Below are 26,306 nucleotides of genomic sequence, written 5' to 3' on the forward strand. Positions count from 1 at the left end.
GTTCCACGAGCGGGCCCACGGAGGAAGCACCGAGGTAAACGAGGCGGCATTCGGGTCAGAATGAGGACGCAACCTTACCGTCCACCTCTGCCAAGCATCCTTCTTGCCAACATCCAGTCCCTGGAGAACAAGATGGATGAACTTCGAGCGAGGATTAAATTCCAGCGAGACACGAGGAACTGTAGCGTCCTCTGTCTGACGGAAACATGGTTGAACCCACTGGTACCGGAGGAAGCCATACATCCAGCCGAGTCCTTCTCCGTGTTCCGCGGCGACAGAACGGGGGAGTCGGGGAAATCCAAAGGTGGAGATGTCTGCCTCATGGTAAACAACCGCTGGTGTAACCCCGAAAACACCAAGTTTCTCTCCCACTCCTGCTCGCCGAACCTGGAACAGCTGACCATCCTATGCCGTCCATTTTATCCCCCCCGGGAATTGATCATCACAGCCGTTTATATTCCACCACAAGCAGACACCGACGCAGCTCTGTCGGTCCTGTACGATTTGTTGTGCGGATTTCAAAACAAACATCCCGACGCAGTTGTGGTGGGGACTGGGGACTTTAACAGGGCCAACCTTAAAAAAGTTCTGCCTAATTTCCACCAACACATCACGTGTGCCACCAGGGGAGATAGAACTCTGGACCATTGCTACACACCTTACAAGAACGGATACAAGACCGTCTCGCTACCTGCTTTCGGGAAATCTGACCACGCCACGATCTCGCTGGTTCCCATCCACGAGAACTGGTGGTGACGAGGGAAGTGAAGCGGTGGACGGACCAATCAGAGGCTGCGCTTCAGGACGCTCTGACTGATGTAGACTGGGACATGTTCCAAACAAGTTCAAGTGACTTCAGCGAGCTTACAGAGGTGGCAGTAAGTTTTGTGACTACGCTAGCAGATAATATCATTCCCACAGTGAAAGTTCGGATATTTCCAAACCAGAAACCGTGGGTTGATAAATCCATCCGCTGCGCTCTGAATGCTCGCACGGCCGCTTACAATGACGGTCTTGTATCTGTAAATATGGACAATTACAAAGCGGCGTCGTACAATCTGCGGAGGGCAGTGAGGGACGCCAAACGGGCGTACAGAGAGACCGTGGAGCTACAGATGGAGCGGGGGGACACGAGACGCTTGTGGGAGGTGCTGCGGACGATCACGAACTACAAGAGCAGCCCCTCCCCAGCCACGAGTGTGGACGCCTCCCTAGCCAACGAACTGAACTCCTTGTATGCGCGGTTCGAGTCTGGCAACAGCACCGCTAGCTCGCCGGCTAATTGGAGTTACACCGCTGGGGATGAGCGCGCACTCTCAGTGTCCGTGCACGAGGTCAGGAAGGCCCTGAGGCGGGTGAACACCAGGAAAGCTGCGGGCCCAGACGGCATATCTGGGCGAGTACTGAAGACCTGTGCTAACCAGCTAGCCCCGGTGTTCACCACAATATTCAACATCTCCCTGGCTGAATCAGTGGTCCCGTCCTGCTTCAAGAGGTCCACCGTCGTTCCTGTCCCGAAGATCGCCTCTCCAGCCTGCCTGAATGACTACCGTCCGGTGGCCCGCACCTCGGTGGTCATGAAGTGTTTCGAGAGGTTGATTAAGGATTACATCTGCGCCTCCCTCCCCCGCACCTTGGACCCGTTGCAGTTCGCGTACCGGCAGAACAGATCCACGGATGACGCGGTTTCCCAGGTACTGCAAACCACGCTCACGCATCTGGATGGCCAGAAGGGGGCCTATGTGAGAATGCTGTTCATCGATTACAGTTCAGCCTTCAACACCATAGTCCCCACCACACTGGCTGTCAAGCTGAAGGAGCTCAGACTGAATGCTCCGCTGTGCGCCTGGATCCTGGACTTCCTCACAGCCCGCCCCCAGGTGGTCAGGGTGGAGAAGCACACATCAATCGTCCTCACCCTCAATACAGGATCCCCCCAGGGTTGGGTCCTCAGCCCCCTACTGTACTCCCTGACCCCAAATGACTGTGTGGCCAGGTCCTGCTCCAACACCATCATCAAGTTTGCTGACGACACCATTGTCGTGGGCCTGATCACCGACTGCGACGAAAAGGCCTACCGCGAGGAGGTGGCTGACCTGTCACTCTGGTGCCAGGACAACAGCCTCCACCTGAACATCAACAAAACTAAGGAGCTGATTGTGGACTTTAGGCGAGGACCACAATCGAGGACGCACGTGCCCTTGGTGATTAACGGGATTTCTGTTGACAGGGTGAGCAGCTTCAAATACCTGGGAGTCCACATCACAGAGGACTTAACATGGACTTTAGAAACAGACACTCTGGTGAGGAAGGCGAGGCAGCGTCTTTACCACCTCAGGCAGCTGAGGAAATTCCGGGTCTTGGTGAGGATCCTCAAGTCCTTCTTCTGCAGTGGAGAGCATCCTGACAGGCAACATCACTGCCTGGTTTGGGAGTTGTACTGCTCAGGACAGACGGGCCCTGCAGAGGGTGGTGCGTTCAGCTGAACGTACCACTGGAACTACCCTCCCCCCCTTGCAGGAGTTATACACCAGGAGGTGTAGTAGCAGAGCCCGCAGGATCATGAAGGATCCTCATCACCCCAACAACGGACTGTTCCAGCTGCTGCGGTCAGGCAAGCGCCTCCGCAGTCACACAGCGAGAACAGAGAGACTGAGACAGAGTTTTTTCCCGCAAGCCATTAAAACTGCCAATGCTGACCTCACCAGGGGTCCTCATTGAGCCATACACATAGGCTCCACTACCTACTGTACTATATGTAGCATACTGTACCGCATACTGTGTCACTGTTCAGGGTTGTTCATGATGCCGTATTGCTGCGCCATACTGTTGTATACTGTGCTGTATTATCCCAAGCACTACCTCACTTTATCCACATGCCACTTTAATGCACATATCTGTATATACATAATTGCCTATTCCATATACATAAGAATATTCCTTCTATCTATTCCATTTTATCTCATTTTATTTTATGGTATTTTATTTTATTCTATATATTTTTACTTTATTCTATAAGTATTCGACTTACTGTATTACATTTTAGGAGTCAGTGGTCTATTAGAAAGAAATTTTTCCTAGGACATATTGTGTGTCATCACCAGGTACGTTGCATTACATTTCACTGCATATATGTATGAAAGTATGTATATGTATGTGACGAATAAACCTCTTGAATCTTGAATCTTGAATCTTGAATCTTGATAAAAAGTGCTCCGCCTTAGGGCTGCATGATATCCTGCTGAGAGAGAGGGAGAGAGAGAGAGAGAGAGAGAGAGAGAGAGAGAGAGAGAGAGAGAGAGAGAGAGAAGGCCAATGACTATGACTTGATTTACTTCCAACCACATGAGTTGATCAAAACACAAAAACAACAATAAAAGAAAGACAAAAATAAATGGGAACAAATTAAAAACAAACATAAAGGACATGATTATGAGGGAGTCACTTAAGCAACTATGGTGTGGGGATGGTGTGGTGAGTAGCCACACCTGACCTGGATCTAGGTGAGTGGGATCAGGGTGGCTGCATACCTGTTGCTCGTTGGTTGAGCTAACGAGCAACAGCTTAAAACCCCCATTCCCACACACACTCAGGATAGGAGCCTGTGTCATGACATGTTCTATCTGCGCCTAGGCTAATTCCAGCTAGCCCACTCTCTACAATATACTGGTGTTTACAACCCCCTGTCTTCTGTGTCTCTGTGCCTGAATGCCCTGAAAATGCCACTTGGAGCGGGGTGTGGTGGTGAAACTGCCACAGCAATCATTATCATTTTGCTGTCTATTTAAAAGTGGGAGCAAAAAAGATTTTCCTCCTCTACAGAACAAATTGCGTTGGAGTAGCACCGCTTGTTGTGTAAACTCATCAAGGCTGTTCATCAGTTTGTGGAAATTGGAGTCAACCCTGATCCGGGCCCTCACTAGAGCTAGAAAGAAGATGGCTGCTCCTGGGTCAGATGTGCACTCCACAATTATCCGTCTACTCCTACAAGAAATTCAGCAGTTGCCTGTTTTGTAGCAGTTGATTTTGTTGTATCCTCTACCATAAATAAAAGAGACATTGGACCATTTCTCTCTAAGGGCAACAAATAGTTATTTTAAAGTCACAAATAAAGGTTTTAGTCTCAAAGATTTAATGTAACAGTGAAAAAATTGTTCTGTGAAGTCACAGAAAGGACACTGTTTTGGAACAGTTGGGTTCAGAACATTACAAATCCCCAGGTACTCTCTCCACACTACTGTCTTGCGCTGTCTTTCCTTCTATGTGTTATTTTTGCAGTGTTTGTAAAGTACCTTACCCTTCACCAAGTACAAATCTATTCATTTTGTCATTTTAAAACCTCCTACTGTCTCTTTAAAACAATCTAAATCTAAAGCACTGAAACCAAGTTCTGGCAAAGGGTCATTATTGCTTGGAAGTTCAGGGGCCGTGGAGCCGTCCAGTCACCAGCACACCGTAATAAATTGGCACCTCCCCTGCGGAGTGGAGCAAGTTGAATTTTCCTTGAAAAATTGAGCCATAACTAACTGGACAATTAGCTCCTTGACATGGTGCAGCCGGTATGCGTTGAATTTTGACACCTCATTCACCTTTAGGTAGTCTACACAGAAACGGATTGACCCAGCGCGCTTACCTATATGTATAGGGCTATATAGGGCACTATAGGGCTACATCAGTCACTTGTGGACTCCTATCACCCCCATGTTGAGCATGGCCTTCAATTCTGCCTGTACAATTTTGCGCTTATGCTTGGGCAGGCGATACGGCCAGGAATGCACTTTTACCCCCAGGGTCGTCTGCACATGGTGGTTTATGAAGGATGTGCAGCCTGGCAGAGGGGAGAAGGTAAGAATTGCTGTAACGCTGCTACATCAGTGCTCTGGCTGGGGGAGACATGGTTACTGGAAAGGGCCGGGGTGGGATCGGTCACTTTTGGAAGCTCTGACCCCAACTCATCTCCCTCGATCACTGCGGTGGCCAGAGACACGGACCCCAGCTCCTTCCAATGCTTTAGGAGGTTAAGGTGGTAAATCTGAGTCGCCCCTCCCCTGTCCAACTGCTTGAGCTCATAGTCGACCTCCCCAACCCGCCGTGTATCAATAATGGGCCCTTGCCATTTTGCAAGTTGGACATAGGAGCAACACTCACACCTTGTCTCCCAGTGCACATTGCCTTAGTTGAGCCCCTCTGTTATATAACGGGCGCTGACATTCCTGGGGGCAAATTCTCCCATGAGTGGCGCCCCAGCATGTGTAGCTTTGCCCGCAGGTCCATAACATACTAAACTTTGTTCTAACTGGTACTAGGCCCTTTCTCCCAGTTTTCCTTAATTAGGTCCAGGATCCTCCAGGGTTTCCTACCAAAGAGGAGTTCAAGGGAAATTCTGCCTGGGCGCAAGAATTTGCCATTGATTTTAACTACCCACTCAAAGGCCACGCTTAGGGTATCGTCCCGTGACTGCTTGAGTGAAAAATCATCCCTGGAGGAGACCACTGGGACTAGGTAAGACCCCAATGGGTACTCCTCCGCTCCCGACCCCATAGCAACCACTAACGACCCCTCAGTGTCTTCACGTGCCATGCAACACTCACACCACTATCAACTGTGAGCACGCTCCCCCAGCCTTTCTCATGAAAGTGTCAAACCCTGGCCAATCTGTACCCAAAATCAGGGAATGCGACAGGCAGGAACTAACCGCAGGCTTCACCTTATGCTTTTTCCTCTTGTAACGAATTTCAAGCCGCATCATTGGATACGTGTGGATATCCCCATGCAAACACCGCTTCCGAGCACAGGCCACTGCAGGCGGTGCAGAGCCAGGTCCAATCAGGTCCTCCCAGGAGACGGAGGAGAGGGAGACCCAGGGGCTGGGAGCTTTACTTGCCGCCATGGGTCCGCCATGTCATCACGGGAGCTCACTCCAGCGATGAAGCGGTCCAACTGGCAGTAGAGGAAGTCGTGCTCGCCGTCTCTACCCACAAACACGGTGTGGCAGCTTCGCCACTATACGCCACCCAAGTGGCGTTTTCAGGGACCTCCGGCACAGAGACACAGACAGTGGGGGGGGTTGTAAACACCAGTTTACTGTAGAGATGAGGCTAGGCGGAATTAGCCAGGAGCCAGGGCACCCATCCTGACTGAGTGTGTGCACAGGGTTTTTAAACCTGATGCTTGTTAGCCCAACCAACGCGCATCAGATGTGGCTACTTAAGCCACCCCATCCACCACACGGATTCACAGAGGGTGACAAAGATGGTTGGGCAGTGAGGTGCCGACAAGGTGGGTTTTTATTTAGAGTCCAACAAAAAGGTCCGCTGCCCAATGTAAATATAAGGTAACCAAATTATTTAATCTGCAGGTTCAATCTGGTTGTGATTTGGTCTGCAGCCCCCTGCTCCTGCCCCACGCGATCCTTACTGCAAGACAGACACATATGAAAACCCTCCCAGCCGGGTTGGGCCTATCAGCGCAAATGGGACTGATTGGGCCGACCTGTCCCTTAACCACAGACCCTTGTCTAAATCGTACATCATAGCTGGTCTCACTACTGTTCTGTAGACCTTCCGCTTCACTCTTACAGGAACCCTTCTGTCACAGATTACTCCAGACACTCTTCTCCACCCACTCCACCCTGCCTGTACTCTCTTTTTTACCTCTCTCTTGCACTTTCCACTGCTTTGGATGGTCGACCCCAAGTAACTGAACTCATCTACCTTCTCCACTTCCACTCCTTGCATTCTCAGCTTTTCGCCACTCTCCCTCCCATTCAGGCACATGTATTCTGTCTTGCTCCTGCTGACTTTCATTCCTCTTCTCTCTAATGCATGCCTCCACTTCTCCAGACTCTCCTCAACCTGCTCCCTACTCTTTCGCTACAGATCACAATGTCATCCGCGAACATCATAGTCCACGGAGACTCCTGCCGGATTTCATCTGTTAACCTGTCCATTGCCACTGCAAACTAGAAAGGTCTCAGAGCTGATCCTTAATGCAATCCCACCTCCACTTTGAATGCCTTTGTCACGCCTACTGCACACCTTACTACTGTCTGACTGCCCTCATACATATCCTGTACCACTCTTACGTACTTCTCTGCCACCCCCGACTTCCCCCGACCTAATGCAATACCACACTTCCTCTCCACATGCTTTCTCTAAATCCACAAAGACGCAACTCCCGCTGGCTTTCCCTGTATTTTTCCATCAGCATTCTTCAAGCAAACATTGCATCTGTAGTTCTCTCTTCTGGCATGAAACCATACTGCTGCTCGCTGATCCTCACCTCTCCTCTTAACTTAGCCTCCACTACCCTTTCCCATAGCTTCATGCTGTGGCTGATCAATTTTATTCCCCTGTAGTTACTACAGCTCTGTAGTACACTTCTTCTCCACTCTTCCAGCATCCTCTCCCTTTCCAGGATGGTGTTAAACAGTCTCGTTAGAAATGCCACTGCTATCTCACCTAAATATTGCCATGCTTCCCCAGGTATGTCATCTGGGCCAACTGCCTTTCCTCTTTTCATCTTCTTTAATGCTGTTCTCACCTCATCCTTGCTAATTTGCTGCATTTCTTGATCCACTATCCCCACATCATCCACTCTTCTCTCCCTCTCATTTTCTTCATTGATCAACTTCTCAAAGTACTCCTTCCACCTTCTCAACACACTCTCCTCACTAGTCAGCACATTCCCATCATTATCCTTCATCACCCTAACCTGCTGTACATCCTTCCTAGGTTGGTCCCTTTGTCTTGCCAATCGGTATAAGTCCTTTTCTCCTTCCTTACTGTCCAACCTCTCAGACCACTCGTGGTATGCCTTTTCCTTTGCCTTTGCCACTTCTCTCTTCGCCTCACAGAGCATCAGCTTGTACTCCTGTCTACTTTCTTCATCTCTCTGACCATCCCATTTCTTCTTCGCCAACCTCTTCTGCTCTATGCTCTCCTGTACTTCCTCATTCCACCACCAAGAGTCCTTGTCTTCCTTCCTCTTTGCGCATGATACACCAAGTACCTTCTTGGCCGTCTCCCTCACCACTTCTGCAGTTGTTTCCCAGCCATCTGGTAACAGTTCATTCCCACCTATTGCCTGCCTTACCTCTTCCCTAAAAGGCATGCAACACTCCTCCTTTTTCAACTTCCACCATTTTATCGTTGGCTCTTCTTTCACTCTCTTCCTCTTCCTGGCCTCCAGAGTCATCCTACAGACCACCATCCAATTCTGCCTAGCAACACAATCCCCTACCACCACTTTGCAGTCGCTAATCTCTTTCAGATTGCGCCTCCTGCATAAGATGTAGTCCACCTGTGTGCACCCTCCTCCACTCTTGTATGTCACCCTGTGTTCCTCCCTCTTCTTGAAATACGTATTCACAACAGCCAATACATCCTTTGGTGAAATCCACCACCATCTGTCCTTCCACATTCCTCTCCTTGACACCTTACCTACCCATCACCTTCTCGTCACCTATGTCTCTGATCCCTTCGCCAACATGCCCATTGAGATCTGCTCCAATGACCACTCTCTCTCCCTTGGGGACGCTCTCCACCACTACATCCAACTCACTAAAGAATTCTTCTTTCGCTACCATCTCACACCCAGCATATGCACTGACCACATTCATTATCACCCCATCAATTTCCAGCTTCATGCTCATCACTCTGTCGGACACTCTCGTCACCTACAAAACACTCTTGACATATTCTTCCTTCAAGACCTACCCCATTTCTCCTGCCATCCACTCCATGGTAGAACAGTTTGTACCCGGCTCCGATACTCCTTGCCTTACTCCCCTTCTACCTGGTCTCTTGTACACATAGTAAATCTACCTTCCTTCACTCCATCATGTCAGCCAGCTCATTCTCTTTACCCTTCATAGTGCCACGTTCAAAGTTCCAACTCTCAACTCTACTCTCCTACCCTTCTTCCTCTCCTGCTGTCTCCGGACACACCTTCCCCCTCTTCTTCTTCTTTGGCCGACAGTAGCCCAATTTCCACTGGCAACCTGTTGGCTAACGGCACCAGTGGCAGTCGTTGTTAACCCGGGCCTCGACCGATCCGGTATGGAAATCAGATTTGTTGTCCGCATGTTTGATTTGGCATGGTTTTTACGCCGGATGCCCTTCCTGAATTTTCTTTAATTTGTACATCTTCTGATCACTTCTCACCACTTCTCTCTTTACTCCTCATCTGGGTTCTGACTGAGGCAACAAATAATTCCATGTATTCAAAATATTAATATATATTATACAATATATTATACAAAAGACTTTTAAGGTCTTCTGTTTTTTTTTGTTTTCTGCAGGAACTACTTAATTTTATCAATGCTATTAGTTCCTCTGGTCTTACGGTTGCATGGAACCTTGTCATCAGTGGTCTGACTCGCTCTCAACAAGGTCCTCCTCCATACTGCAGTCAGGCTCAAGTTGTTTTCCCTTTGCTTGTCCTGTCACTTCTTTCATCGCTGAGCCGATGTGCCTATTGTTTTCCCTATTTAGTGGAGGTACAGTAAGTAGGGACTCCTCCTCATCCTCACTGCCTCCTGCCAGCACTGCTCTGGCCACAGTAACTGCCAGAGCACCATCCTCCATTTCTCCCTACTTCCCACCTGCACCCTTTACCTCAGCAGCTTCAGATGAAGCTAGCGATGCTTCACCAGTTTCATCTGAAGCTGGTGATGTTATGGCTTCTCTCTGTCCTGCTGTTCACTCGCTACTTGCTTCTCCTTCCTGCTTTTCCTGACCCACCTCGGCCTAGGTCTGACCCTGGGCTTTCCCTCCATCTGTCCCTGCTGGTGCTCTGCTCTTCTCCCCAGACACAGAGGCCTTTCCTGGACAGGCTCTAATCAGGTGGCCCTCCTCACCACAGCCGAAGCACTTTGTGTCTCAGATGTAATGTACAGATAGTCATCAAAATCATCCACTCTCATTATAAAACATACATGGAGATCATTATTTTTATTGAAGATCATTTGAGCCTGTCTCCTGTTAGACACAACATGCTTAAGCTCAGATGCTTTTCATTCAGACTACACTTTTTTAATGGTGGAAACTATTTTTTCCATGTCATGACAGTTCCCTGAACAGAATGTCTGATAAATCGTGGGACACCTGTTTCACTTCAGTTGCGAAAGGCAGCACAGAAATGAACGCCATGTTCGCTCTGATGCCCCATTCAATTACCATGTTCACATTATCCACAGAGTTAAAAAAAATCACAACAGCACTATTCCTCCTGGCTGCAGATTTAACGCTGCCAGGAACGACAATCTGCGCCACAGCCAGCACACACTCATCCACAGTACATGGGGAAGCAGCTGAAATCTTAATGCCGTGCTTCTGTGTCAACCTAGTGAAGTCCACCATCCTGCAGACCCACACAAACCACCAACCCCAGCACCCCCCACCCACTGTATCTACATACCACGACTAATAAAAAACAATATCTGTCACCAAAATAAATTCAAAACATAGAGAGAGATGAAAAAAAAGTTTGAAAGTCACTCACTCCATAGAGATCACGACACACACTCATGCCCACATCCACCCATAGAGAGTGAGAGAGAGAGACAGAGAGAGAGAAAGAAAGAGAGAGAGAAATGAAGCGGTTTCATGGAAGAAAGGCCCCTGGTTTGTGTGTCCATGTGGGTGTGGTCAGCCCCCTTATCCAGTTCACATCCAGTATGTCTTTCTGTCGGACATACTGGATGTTAATGGTATTGTAATCATTTATATTGTCATCACACAAGCTCAAGGGATAGGGATGTGAAGACATGTTACAAGAGATTGAGAGAGAGAGTTAGATAGAAGGGGAAGTGTCCAGTGTAACATTTCCCCGCGGGGGTGATGGATGGTACAATTTGACTTCACTCCTGTGTGTAAAAACAGAGAATTACTCATTGATGTACTGCTGTCATTGGGGGCAGCGGTCAGCATCCACCAAAATCATTCAGTGTGCACGCAGTGTGCATGCTCATGTTTTTTTACATCTAATTACTGCTTCTGACTTTGACTTTTGCAGTATAAGCCATGAATCTCTCTGCAATTTGCTGAACAAGGATTCTGCAACACTGAGATAAAGGCATCTCAAGGCACTCTCTCTCTCTCATCTGATATGTCGGGAATTTTGTTGTTATTGCCTTTGTCTCATTTTATTAATATGCAGCATGATGAAGTGAGCAGTGGTTGAACCCTTTTTGAAATTATTATTCTGGTTACAGCGAGGAAGATTAATGAAATTATGACCTCTACTCTCACTCTACTCTCTTTCTCTCCCTCACGCTCTGTACAGATTCTAAAAAGAAACACACACACACGCGTGCACGCACACACAGACATATGGAAGCAATTACGCATACTGTCAAGCTATGGAGTGAGATTATGAGATCTGCCAGTAACATTAGATGGGTCACTAGAAAAGTTTATCAGTTCCTGTAATAATTAACCAACCGCTGCAGACCGGAAGGGCCCCAGACTGCCACACATGAGCATACGTTTAAATGTATTATGAAATTATAATTATTGGTTTAAGAATATATATTGTATGTCAAGTTCAACAGAAACTCACAGGAACCACCAGGACTAGAATGCAGCCCATTTTAATCTTCCCAAATTAAAAATCTGAGAAGATGCATGATACAGTGTTTTCTTAGAGTGCTGAGCATGTGAACCTTTCTTGGCAGAAAACCCCCTGACTCACTCCACATTATGTTTGAACGTGGGGGTTCATGGAAGTGGTTACTAAGAGCAACAACACAGAGGCCGTGATTACCACAGCATGCTGTGTTTCAAGCTGCTGTGGCTCCAACACAGAGAGAGCGAGTGGGAGGCCCATATGAAATAAATGGATTGGCACGCTCACTGTTTTCCTTGCGGGCTGTTATCCATTGTGTGCCCGTGGACTGGAGTGATTTAAATGCAAATATAGGGGATGTGGCTAATCTCAGCCCACAGTCCTAGACTGATGACAGTAAGCTTCCCTGACCACTGGTGGGAGAAGAGGGTGAGGAAGAGGAGTCGCAAACTGTGTAAGATAACATTTTATGAGGATGAGGAAGAAGGCGGAGGAGTGTAAGGTGTGGTGTTCTTTAAACTGGGATCAAAGGAATCTCCATGAGAATGCATTTTCTTAAAGGAATAGCTTGGATTTTTAATTGTATTCCTCATGTAGTATGTAGGTAGGTTTCATTTGTGTGTCTTAAACAATAGACCGGAACTACATTATGAACAGATAATGAGAAAACTTTATTGGACATGATTAAATTGCCTACGTTTCATTTATAACATCTTAACTATACAGTATAAACACTACTATTTTACAATATAAATGTGCTATATAAATTGTACTATCTAAAAATTGAACAACAAAATATCTTAACTCCTAACTTATCATCTTAACTAAGGAAACAACAAGAAGAAGAAAACAGGAAACTACTGTATGTTTAAATGGTAAATGTAACAAATCAACAAAAACAAAAAGAAAAATTCAGGAACTTAAGTTCTAAATCGTCACTTCAGCTGGAGTGTAGCTCCGCTCCGGTTAGAACTACGAACACAAGGCCTTCTTTTGGTCACAGGCATTTGTTTTGCACATCCATGCTGTCAAACATGCCGGGAGAACTACAGGTACTCCTCACTCCTCACCTACCTCTTTAACGACCGTTCGGACTAACGAACGATTGTGCGCTGCGTACAATACCGCAGCGAACGCTCTGCGTACGCGCAGCGTCTCAGCGTAGCATCTCCTCGCGCATCACCCTTTATACACTATATACACTCTATATATATATACTATATACAGTATATATGCTATATTCACTATATATACTATATGTACAGTATACACTGTATACATCTCATCTCATCACCGTTCTATGTCTCAGTCTCGTTCCCGCACTCTGTCAGTATTCACGGCACTAGGGTTCACAATTACCACTTCCCCTTACTGTGAAATAACTTGCTTATCCACCAATTTGTTTAACGACCTGGTCCTAGGAACGGAACTCGGTCGTAAGTGAGGAGTACCTATACATAAAACAAAATACAGAAAATCCCCAAATTAGTCCAGTGCAATACCGTTATTCACACAGAGACTAACCGTTAACACAGATATCTCACAAACACAAAATTTAGCTTTTATAATCCGTTAACTTTGAAAGCTATTAGCTGTTAAACTAACGGATAATCAGCTTGCAAAACTAAATTCACTGAAACGTAGCTATCACGTTGCTATCATGTGACCACCGCTAGCATGTGTGACCCATCAAAGACTTTAGGTACATTTGGTGGCTTTGACTTTTTTTCCACAGCATTTGAAAGTGAAGAATCAGAGCTTCAAAACAAGGTGTCACTTGTGCAAATCAAGCAAATATTTTAAAAGCTATGACTTGCTAATGACAAGGATGTGGAAAACTGTGTTTCTGCGATAATCACCTTCAAAGTTTTCCCCACACTTCATTCAGCCAGCTCCCAGAATGCAAATGGTGGAGGACCAACACAGCCGCATGGCTACTTGTCACATGGCCACTTGACACCCTGCTGAATGGGGACTTGACACCCTGCTGAATTGGGCAATCTCTGCATTGTTCTTGTGTTTCGAAGGAATATTGACCAGTGTCATCGACACACAACATCTTTTGTTTTTAAAAAAAGCTTTCATTTGACAGTAAGAATAAATGTTTTTTATAAAAGTGGAATTATTTAGGAGTTTAAAAGTGCGGACAACACGACAAAATGTAGAGTCTATCAATAATATGTATATCAGCCTCGGTGTGTAATTTAATTAATTAATTATATTTAATGTATATAAATGTGCGTATGCCAAATATCTTCAAAGTTCTTGGAGTTATTATGTGGGCTAAACTCAACCCTACTCAATTACACCCTGAGAGCTTGTTTGGGGCCTCTTCTCATTTTCTTTTCACCCCTGGCTGCATTTGCAGGTAAACTTGAGAATCTTGTCCATTGCTACTTGTTCATAATCTGCATCACCAACCTCAACGGACTTCATCACGTCATCAACTTCTTCTTAACAACAATGGGCATATCGTCAGTCTCCTCCGGTAGTTCTAGGAAATATTCAGTTTCATCATCACATTAGGGTTGAAATCCGCTATTTGAAATGTTCTTCAAGTCCGGGATAATTGCGGTATCGGATTCAGCGTTGCTGTTGTTCTCTGCGTCGCTGCTGGAGAACTGACTATCATCGCGGAAAATTTAGTCCAGTATGTGCTGTTAACACTGACTTGGCTCCATTGCACTGGTCAGATTAAGGTCTGCGATATGATTTACAGTAGATCCGCCACCCACTTCTCATAATCCATAACAACACAGAGATTAAAGTTTTCAAAGACAGTGAAAACCTGAATTTACATCAGCATAACTTCTTCGTTGGTACACAATAATGTCCCCGTGTGTGTGTGTAAAAGTAGTACGATTCAAAGGTTAAACTCTTTCAAAACGGTTTCACATTGTGACTTCACATCACATGTTGAGATATAAAAAAAACTACAAAGGAACACGAATCTGGAAAAATCAAATTTTCCTCCTAGAAAGGTTTTTTCAACTTATTTGGCTGCTCCTGGCAATTTAAAAAATGCGTAACATAGCAGATTTTGCTGAGGTGGGTCACATATTAGTTGTTAGCTAGACTGTTACATATCCAAAAGCTACAAGCACGATGAATTCCAATCTTCATTAACAACACTGTACAGCGACTTAAGACATTATCCTCCGCTCTGCATCTGTAGTGCGTAGTGTGCAACCAACAATAATGACCCGCCCCCACTGCCACACAATAACATTGGTATCGCTATGGAAATATTAAGCTGCTTCCCACATTGACATGGATGGATGGATGGATAAGGGATAATGTCCGGACCAGATTGTCCGGACAATGTCTGGGTAGCAAAAAAAACCCCGAGATTGTCTGTGTCAGATGCGTTTACAGTACCTGGAAATACTCTGTTTGGTTAAGACGAGGGTCAGAGCCTGCGTAGAGATTGCAGCTTAATTTTCAAATAGCAGGCAGGCTGTTGAAAGAGTGGGGAAGTGGGGAGTTAAGGAGGGGTCAGTGGAGATGGCAAGGCTATGAGAAGGGTTCCTCCATGCGTAATGTTACTAATTGGCACCTTGGAGTAACTGTTAGCTGGCAGACCCTCCATTAGATTGGCAAGAGATGGCGTAGGGACACGCCCACCCAGCGCTGCTGCATGCCAGACACTTACAGGGTTTGGGTGAGAGAGTCAGAGGGGGTGTGGATGAGATGATAGAGAAGGAACTGGGGATAAAAGAAGTCAAGCTTCTCTGTATGGATTTAATGAAGCTTTCCTTTTTCTTTTTTTAAATATTTTTATTAGGTTTACACAGAAGTACAGAAGCGAAAAACAAGGTGTCAATTGTGCAAATCAAGCAAATATTTTTAAAGCTATGACAAGGGTGTGGCAAACTGTGTTTCTGAGATAATCACCTTCAAAGTTTTCCTCCACTTTTGGTTCATTCAGCCAGCTCCCAGAATGCAAATGGAGTGGCAGACCAACAAAAGCCTCCTCCTACCTGTAGAGGTTTTTTTTTTAAACATTGCCTCTGTGTTATCAGGAGCCCCCCAGAGTTGATGTAAAGAGAGATGTTCTTTCTCTTTACATTGTCAATTCAAACATTGAAGAACCAGATCACATTTCGTCCTGTTTACCTCGTATGGAGATGAAGAATAACTCCAGGGGACCTTGAAAGATCATTGTAAGGGATATTAGTCTGCGTCTGCCACCAAACTGTGCAAGTACCTGTAAATTCACTGTTTGAGGGTCACTCCTGGAGAACACCTTTGGGGCGCAGTCTTGTAAATGACTTCTGACCAAGGTCACACCTTTTGTTTTTGCATAAAGCCTTCTTCATCAGAAATAGCAACAGACTGGTCAGAACACTGCTTTGGAGCAGTACTGAATCTTTCTCTTTATTCTGCAGAATAAATATCTTTAATATTCTCAGTTTTTGTTTTCTTGTAGCGGGCAGATTAACTTAATGCAGAATAATGCAGATAATGCAGAAGAATTTCTTCCACAATACGTCTTGGATACGAGTGATTTCTGATGGGATTTTAGAGTCAGAGGGTCATCCCCATGACTGGTTAGTAGGGAGGGAAAGGGCAGCATGGAAAAAGAGAGGCAGCATAGTGTCTAACTTGAATCCTAAGGGTAGACAGTACCACAGGGCTACTTGTAAGGCTGGTAGGATGAATGGAAGGTGAGTAGGGCCATTGGGGAAGATGAGGAACATGATTCAATCTCCAACTTATACCATAACGACCCCGGAGGTTTAAGGAAATTGTGAATACGTGCTGACCAATAGTAGAGCAAAAAACTGGGCCAGGGACGTCCACCACTGAATTTAAATTTTTGCAATTATGATCCACACCCTGGGTGACTTCCCACCCCATAAAAAGGTAGTTAAGTTGGTCCACATATTAAAAAAAAAAGTTTAGGCAAAAACAAAGGGATACATTGAAACAACAAAACAGAAATTTAGGCAAAACATTCATTTTTTACTGCAATAATTCTGCCTATCAATGATCTCATCAATGATGACCAATGATCAATCATCTATTTACCCTCTAGCCCTCTAGCTTTAGAATTGAAAGTTGAGTGAAAATGAACACCCACCCTTGGACAACTGAGTCTGAAAATATCTTTGACCACTTAACTGGATTGTATATACATTTAACATTTCAGCTCAAGAACAGGAACCAGTGACCGGATTTTGTGTGGATTAGTGTTGGGCATCTAAGCTGTGACTTCAATAGGAAATGGAAAGAGGGCAAAGCAACTGACTGAGTCACCCCCAAAAAGGGAAAGAGGAGAAAACAAACCAAAAATAATTAATACATAAATAAATAAATAAATAAATAAATAAATAAATAAATAAATAAATAAATAAATAAATACAGAGACATAACCCAACACCAACAGCCCACCCAAACCCTCCCCCCACCCGCACATCAAGCGTCCCCATCCCGAAATGATAGGAATAGCAGTGCAGACTCCGACAGGCAGCATCCTCCTAAGAGTGGTGCTTTCGACTATGTAGCTCAATCTAACAGGTATGTCCTTGCAGAGAAGTGAACTTTAAACATTAAGTGTAAGGCACATGAAATTAGCAGTGTGAATCAGTACAACTATTAAGAAGCTAGGCAATATAATATAGCAGTCTAAAGGGCATCATCACCTCTAAATCAGTAATAAGAAAACAACAAAAAACAATGATGTTAAACCTTTTTCACATTAAAAGAAAGAAACAAGTTGATGTAACTGCCCCCAAAAAGTTGACCGAACATTAGTCGACGAGATTGGTCGCAGGAAAAAAAAACCCTCCATTCGGGAGCTGCTCCTTCTCAAAATTAACCTCAAAACCTATATGGCTGGACGCTAGGGGGCTTTGAAACCTTTTGAAACAATTTTTAACAAAAATAAATGTCCAGTCTCCTTGCTTGTTGTTCCGAGACATTTAGAAGAATAATTACAGATTTGATGGGCGTCTTTTGCCAGTATTTAACAGGCGGCTCACTTCATGCATGCTTGCCACGCAGCAATTGTACATTTTATTTATATTTAAAGGCTGGTTATGAGTTATTGTGTTACTGATCAATCAACAAAATGTTCCCTTGCTAGTTGTTCTGAAAAATTCAGTATAGGGATGTTCTTAACAACTAATTTCCCTGACGTTAAAATTAAAATTTTAACTTAGACTAGTCGACTAGTCAAAAACAAAATGATTGTCAAAACAAAATTGTGTATATAATTAAAAACATTGTGTATATAAGAGCCATTTGAAACCATTCACAATCACATTCTACTATAACCAAATTGTATTTTAAATGCCCAGCCTGCCTCCACAACGGGAGGCCAGGACGGCGAAGGCACAGCAAGTATGCGAGTCCGCACCCCCAGGAACTGGCGAGGTCGGGGAGGAGGGGCGCAATAAAGCCACTGCCGGGGATCCCAGACGGGGATCCGCAGTCCCCGGAAATGCCCCCGACTAGGGGTCCCTAACGAGGGGACACTGACACCTCCAAACGATCTTCCTGTGGAACAATCTTCTGTATGTCATATTAAAGTGCAAATTATGTCAATATGTAATTAAAATGTGTACATAATAATGAAATAATAATAGGGCCGAACTGGTAATTAGGACGGCTCGCTTCCTGCGTGCAGCATTTGCAAATTAAATGTATATTTTAACAGTTATCACATTTTGTATTTATCTGTAATGTTGCACAGTTTTAACAATGTTAGTTATAACATTATTTCTTGGCCCTGGAACTCAAACCATTTTCTGATGCCCCAAAAACATACTTGGAAAAGTCCTTAGTCGGGGGCAGCCCTAGGTGTAACCGTAAATAAAACATTATCTTTACAGATCGGACACTTCGTAAACCAGTGTGAAACATATGCTGTATAATGCCTATAATAAGAATGATTTAGGTAACACAATATGTGAAATAAAATAACCATGAAACCAAATATGACACAAAAAGTGATATAAATAGTACAAATAATATTGAAAAACAAAGGGAAAATATTGACTGAGGTGTCTTGAGCTGTGTTATAGCAAAACCCAGGCAAAATGTCAGATGTAACAGAAAACCTGATGAAACAATATAAACAATGTAAACCCCTGGCCCCTGGCCCTAACCAATGGGTTTAAGTGTATCGCTACAGTCGGTGTAATAGTGCAGCTCGGCCGCTATAGCATGGGGGCGTTTGGGTTTAGGCATCTGTCCAACAGCAGCTCCTTCTCGAGTGTGAAAGCCTCCTTCAGGAGTTGAGACACGCTGGCGGTGGATGAGGAGGCGAGGTCGTCCTCTGGAACACCAATTATACAGATGTTGTGACAGCCAGCTCTGGACTACAAATTCTCACTTTTGTCTTCTAGCCTGATAACTTCTTTAGACAAATGTTCCACTCTGATTTTGAAGAGTACTAATGTTGTTAGGTCCTGCAAAGTCTGATTGCTGGTGGATATGCTGCCAGATAACTCAGTTTTCAAAGACAGTTGATTAGAAGATGAGTAGTTATTAGGTACTGGTACAAAGTTTTAGGAACATGCGCCAGGGGTCTGTTCTAGAAGAGAGCCCCAATCTCTGGGGGTTGGCTGGGTATATGGTCTCTGTGGTGACCTTTACTGGCAGATGTCACAAAAGGTGCAGTTACTGTCGATGGCGTAAAAGCCGAACATTGCTTTGTGACACAAGTTGACGTTCAACAAAGATCATGATGTTCGGACATCGTGTGCAACCTGCACGTAAGCCGCAGCACTGATTATGAGACTAGATAACACCCTATATGGTTACATGGAAAGTGAAAAGAAATGGGGGTAAGTGTGATGGTCCATCATTATTACCAAAAAATGGCATCATTTTACATCACAGTTCAGTCTTAATACAAGAGAGAGTATCGCCCAAAAGCTGCCTGAAGCTCAGCTTTAAATACTGCTGTGCCATCATGGCGAAGAGCAGCAGAGAGAAGTTTAGTTTTGAGCATGGTGACATCTGTAGCGGGAGGCAACATGCTGGAGCGGAACCACTGTGGGTCGGGGAGCACCCTGTGCAACAGGCCACAGGATTTTTATTAACCGTAGGTGGCATTTTAGTAGTCGAAAAGCGTAGTAACTATGTAAGATGAGAGTTACTTAAAATTTAAGCCTAATGGCGTCGAGAGAAATTGACTCAACGCCACTTATTCCATGTTTTGCTGTGAAATTGCTATGTTCAAGCAGCTCACATCAACACAACAGGCAAAATAAATGATAAAGCAATACAATACAAATATTAAAAAAAAGCATTTCCAGCACTCTTCCACCTCTGTTTACTACCTTTACTATCTAGTTTCAAGCGGTTACTACTTTAACTGTCTGCAGATATTTTAAATCGTGGAGGCCTCATGTTTAAGACCCCGATCATATAGTTTGTCTGAAGGTTGGTGGGCTTGTGAGACAAGGAGCCTTCAGTGTTAATTGTGTTCCATATGTTTGGACAGACAGATGCCCAAAACGGGATTATTTTTACTGTCACTACTTGTAGCCGGGAGCATCAGGACAGAGCCGTCACAAGCTGTCACACCAATCAGCCGTGTTGGTTTCTGATCTGCAATATATATATTTTTTGAACTTCTCTTACTCATCTCATCTTCTCTCTTCAGTTTTTTTGTTCTTATATTCTTTTCTAAGCTTTTCTCTTAGCTTATGTTTCCTCGCCCTTTTTTAGCACACCTCTCTCTTCCCCTTCACTCCTCTCTTCTCCTCAGACCTGCCAATCCAGCGATGCTTCTGTTAGGCTGTTTGCACACTATCATTATCTCAGGACGGTGTACAGATATGTGTGTGTTCTTGACCGTCTGTCTATTTGGCTGTCACCTGTTGGGAATAACTGCTAATAAGCCTCAGCTCACATAAGCACACAAACACACACACACACACACACACACACACACACACACACACACACACACACACACACACACACACACACACACACACACACACACACACACAGCCACAGAGACTTTGACACAACTATTGGCAAAAGTTATGGACAAATGAACACTCATGCAAACACTAAACACTAAGACACTAAGAAACAGCTCCCTTCTCCCTCTCTCTTTCTCTCTCACCCACACGCACACGAATGTTCCATCCAATCCAATTTTCCATCTGTTGTCTGATCGATTGATGACTATGGGCACAGCGGGGGTGTATGTGTCCCCCCAAGCAGTTACTGTGGCGACGGAAGACCCCAACCATGTCAGGCTGTCGCCGACTGCAGCTCCTGTTGTTTCGCTGGTCAATCCCTCCACAATTAGCCCAGACCAGGAGGGATCTATCTGACATGCACTCACACACTACATGGTCTTAATACGCCAGAACATGGAGAAAGGATGTTGCATGTTTGCGCTATCATGCATCGGTTGTTGATTAAGTGCAGTGTGTCTCACCTTAGTTTTTTTTTTGACAAGCTTGTTCTTTTTTAAATCAGAGGCTTGGTGACTTGAAATGGATGGAGTGTTAGAGAGAGAGAGAAGGGCCAGTGACGTTCAACTCCTGCACCCACGGCTGAGCCACATCACTGTTTCAATTGTGATTCTCCGACGATTTGCTGAATACTGATTAATGTGCAGGCACACTCCACAATTAAACAAGGTTGCTCTTCCTCTCTTTTTCACACGTCCCCTCTCCATCTCTCCCTCGCTCTCCCTCGCTCTGTATTTCCTTCTCTGAGGGGCTTGTGAAACAAAATCTGTGAAGAGGCCTGTTCAGACGCCTAGTACTTGATCTGAAGGAATACATTCAAATGAAAGCAATCTTTATGGTGGAGATAACGAGAGTCAACTTGAACTCAGTTATTTGGTACCGTAGATTTGATGGCAACAATTAACTGTGGGATCTTGAATAATATTCTAAGCAGCTTTTTAGATAGAGATAACCCATTATCAGACTATCTGGAAAATAATTGTAATTGATTGATTGCGTGATTCAAAATTTTATCCCGGTTCAGTATCAGTTGTTTTATTTTATCCACCAATTTGTTCTGTAAAGCTCGTTGTGGTAGTGACTCATGGGAACACTCTTTTAAGAGTTTAAATATATATTTTTTATTATTATTATTATTATTATTATTATTACTATTGTTCTTTTCAAAAGTACTTTTTTTGAAGGGTCCCGGCCATAGTGGATTAGCTGCTACTGTATGTGTTTTATTTGACCTTACTGTAGTGCCAAAAGCAGTAAAGTGAAAACATTCAGAAAGCAGCAGCCTTGAGAAGTTAATTTAAATAAGTCATTTGTTTTGGTTTCCAGACGGGGAGACGTTTGAGCTGCTGGATAATGAGACACCATTAAAAGGCTCCTGTGATAAGAAATACCAAGTCACTTCTTGAAGCTCATCGACATCTGTAGATGATTCAGAGTTGTCATTGATTGGTGTAATATTAAAGCTTAAAAAGTATTTTGCTGAGAAGTTCATGTGTCAGTGAGTAGTCAGAAACCCAACGAATAATGCGTTTACTGATTCAACACAGGCCAAGTGGGTCGAGTAACTGTTGAGTATTGTTGATTAACAGTATGAAACTATGGAGAGTTGATTACACACCTCTGCGACACCACCTTCTGTGAATTACGGTGAGAGTGAAACGGATAGATATTTCTCCCATCAGAGAGCCTGACCTATGTGTGGGGACGCCTCGGAGCTGTGTGGGAGGAGAGATTACCCACCACGGATCACCAGCGAGCATCAGCAAATATTTCGCACTAACTACGGACATCACTTACTGCAGCTCACTGCAGAGTAGGAGTAGGCATTTTGGAGCCATTTTCTGATGGCTTAAACCAAATCAATCAAGTTGAAAAATGACAGAAAAAGACTTCTTTCCTTGTTAGAGTTTACTGAGACACCCTGGATACTTTTCCCCAGTTTGTTATAATGCTTATCTAATGTTAATAGTTTTTACAAACCATCGATCGCGATAATGTGTGTATCGCGTGCGTCTAATGTGCGTCTTGTGCTGTAACTTGGAATGTCTGAACTGAAAATAATGAGTTTTCTAACATTATGGTTTTGTTGAAAACTTTAATTTCACCGACTGCGTCCACTGTTAACAAATCCCTCCCAGGCCTTCCCTAGAATCTCAAGAATGTATTACAATAAATAGCAAAGTCGCTGACACACAGTGCAGTGTTTTACATCAAATTATATAAATACAGCAGATTGTCACAACACAAATACAGGAGAATCTTTCTTTGCATGTTATGGTGTTATTATACCTATACATTATATGTATCGATTGTAATTTTATGTCATATCTTAACTCAAGTGACCTAGGAGAAGTTGTTTCACACAAACACATTCAACTCTCTTCCTCTCTCCCTCTCTCGACAGATGGCTAATAAATAATTTACCCATATCAATTATTCACCCTGGCCAAAGAGCAAACATTTAGTTAACTGACATATACACTACGATAACCGTCAAACACAAAGCTCGGCTCAGTGTCTTAGAACTTCCCACCGAGATAGCATTGAATGAAAAAAAAAGTGTGTGTGTGTGTGTGTGTGTGTGTGTGTGTGTGTGTGTGTGTGTGTGTGTGTGTGTGTGTGTGTGTGTGTGTGTGTGTGTCCCTGTTTGTGTGTGTGTGTGTGTGTGTGTGTGTGTGTGTGTGTGTGTGTGTGAGAATGATGCACACACTGATTTTTGTTTTGAAGACATACAGTATATAATCCCAAATCCTCCCCCCTAAAAAAACACAGTTGTCGTCGCTTGTGTATGTCAAATCAAGGAGAAGCTCTGGAAACATACTTCAGTTCTGTTTTTGTTTTTACTTCTCGAGGAGAAATTATGGCAAGTCAATCCAAAAATACAGTTCTGTTCCTCTATTGTGAGTCGTGCTACCACTGTTTTTCCTTTGGAGGATTTTGTTTTAGACAAGTCACATTGAAACTTGCTGAAGCACTTTATAAACGTTTACTTAGTGTTAAGTTTGTACTGTAAAATTAGAAAAATAATGTATTTAATTTACCGGCAATAGGCTTGATCAGTTTTTGATGTGATGATGAAATCAAGAGACTGTCTGAATTTATATTTCACACAAATGGAAGACCGAATCTGCTTTACATAAAATATCAATAAATATGCAAATAATAATATACATATAAATGAAAAAATGCACGAGAATATCAAACATAGAAAAGAAGGGAAAGAATACACTTTTTGTATTTGTTGACCTTTCTATCAGTTTTCTATATGTGATTCCGATTCCAATTATGACTACGCCGACCAATACTGAGACACCTCATGTTTTGTTGATATATTGTCATATTATCTCATATCTCATACTTCTCATATTAATGTGTTGCTTGACACGGACACGGGGCATAAGCCACAGTGTTAGAACTATCACGGTACAACAGTTGTCATGACAGATCAGTCACACGGAGAAGAGCTGTCACCTCCGCAGTATATGTCAACGTTACTGTTATCAGCACTGACAACACCAAATAAGGGACAAACTGAGCTTTCTACTGTGGCTTCCTGACTTCATGTCTCGAGAAAAAAAGAGGTGTCAAAGGAGTGAAAAAAAAATCTGTTTTATTTCTCTGTGGTGACTGGTGCATTGGGAATACCTGACTAACAGTATAAGGTGTGTGGTTTAAATAGGAATGTGATAGAAGTTAAATCTGCTCAAGGGGATTGGGTGTCAGTCAAAACCAAGTGGGAACCATTATGGCTGTTGAGACGTTTTAGAAAATACAGAAATTTTGATTTAGAAATGATTGTACCATGAAGAATATAATAAGGCTTGAAGAGGGTTATGTTTGAGGCTGCGGTTGCCTGAATTGACAGGTCTCTCGTTCTTGTTCGGGCGAGTTGGACGTGTCTCCTCCTTCCCCCAACTGTCTGGTGGTTTCACTGGCCCCGCTCCCAGCACGCCGAGGCTCTGCCCCGCTGCCCAAATTTTCCCAAAGTTTTGGTTGTCAAGTTCTCTGCCAAGATGCCGATGAGCGTAAACCCAAACTGGAGGCTTTAAATGGTTTGTTCGGATACCAATGGCTGATGTGTCACAAATGGCAGATTTTTTCCATCGACTATGGTTACAACCACTGACACCAGCTATTCAACCTAGTGTGTCTGTGGATGTGTGGATGTGTGCTTCTGCTTGTTGTAAAGGGAGAAAGATAGAGAGACAGGCCAGAGAGCGAGGGTAAGAGGGGCAGATGTCTTATGACAAACAGCAGATTAAATCTGGGAAGGCCATTTTTTTTTTCCATCACCTGGTCTCTATAACAACCGGAGGGCCGGCAGGACTAGCTAATGATTTTGAGAAAGGATTGGATGTGGAGTAAGAGAGATAAGGTGAGAGGTGGATTGGGAAGCCAAAAAAAGGACATAATGGAGCCAAGGGGAAGGCAAGAGGAAGAAAATAAGAGTGAGAAGGAGGAAAGAATGAGAAGGGGAGTGTGAGGCTGTACGAGTATCTCAGATGGGGTAATTCTATTTCTATATCTCATGACCGTGAACTATTTTAATAACTCTCTCTCTCTCTCCACCCCTATTTCTGTCCAAGTTTCTCACACTCTGTCTCTCTCTTCTCAATATCCCTCTTGTATGTATTTTAATTAAATGAGATGACACCCAACATTGCCTGACGACATGTGAATCTGACTGAGTCTCACCATGACACTACTAGAATGTAATTACGGCTACAGCTGTGTGTAGCCTAATTTGGGTCGATTTGTGCTGAAACACATTACGTACGAGGGATGACGTAATCCCCTTCTTGATCAACTACCCTATCGAAACATTTTTCTTGACACTGGAGGTCACTCAAGGTTCCCCTCTCCCATCAGTTTGGGAAATAAAAGCAATTGAGCTGCACTCACATCCTGAATGAAAATAGAGCAGCACATTCTGAACCATCAGTAGTTCAGACGAATACCTCCTCTGTATATCAGTAAATATACATATTACATACATATTTTTGGGGATGACTTAATGCTTTGATATATATTTAAATATAGATAAACATAAACATAAATATACGTACATAAATACGTAAATATGCATACTTGTAAATATTCACACACAAGAAATATTTGAGAATTCATTAGTATTGTGAATATTATGACCAAGCAGGAAGAGGCATTGGTTAGAACCGCGAGACCAGTCTATGAAGTTCATAAAGTTGCATTTCGGTAACCTTTCTGAAGCCTTAAAGACAATATTAAACTATATCATTAAATTACGATCTAAATCACAATCCCAGACATTATGTAGTCTCATATCACGCTATCGATGTTATATTGATATATCACCTAGCCCTACTTCAGTGTAAACTTTGTTGACAGCCAAACATGTCCATCTGTCCGTGTTCATGCATCTGCATCTGTGCTTGTTGAAAAGAATGGCTTGGCCTACACTTGCGATGTGCAGGCGTGTGTGTGTGTGTGTGTGTGTGTGTGTGTGTGTGTGTGTGTGTGTGTGTGTGTGTGTGTGTGTGTGTGTGTGTGTGTGTGTGTGTGTGTGTGTGTGTGTGTGTGTGTGTGTGTGTGTGTGTGTGTGTGTGTGTGTGTGTGTGTGTGTGTGTGTGTGTGTGTGTGTCTATCCCTGAGCCTCTTGTCTCTGCAGTCTTAGGGTGTTCTTCCTTTCCTGGATGAAGCAGCTTCTTTTGTTCCCTTCCTAAATAACAGTTGTCACAGCCATCCACCCACACACAGGGAAACAGACAAAAACCTAGAAAGCTTTGTTGCTTCCTCTGCTGGCGTGGTCACCCT

The 26,306-nt window shown here is 44.1% G+C and overlaps 1 protein-coding gene across 1 annotated transcript in view; it reads left to right on the plus strand.

Moving 5' to 3' along the window:
* cacna1ea (calcium channel, voltage-dependent, R type, alpha 1E subunit a) overlaps nt 1-26,306 on the plus strand; it is a gene marked incomplete at both ends in the record, with an annotated part of 104,782 nt that overhangs the window by 37,977 nt on the left and 40,499 nt on the right. The window lies entirely within an intron of this gene.

Source organism: Zeus faber (genome assembly GCF_960531495.2).
Source record: "Zeus faber genome assembly, chromosome: 1".
Classification (NCBI taxonomy): Eukaryota; Metazoa; Chordata; class Actinopteri; order Zeiformes; family Zeidae; genus Zeus; species Zeus faber.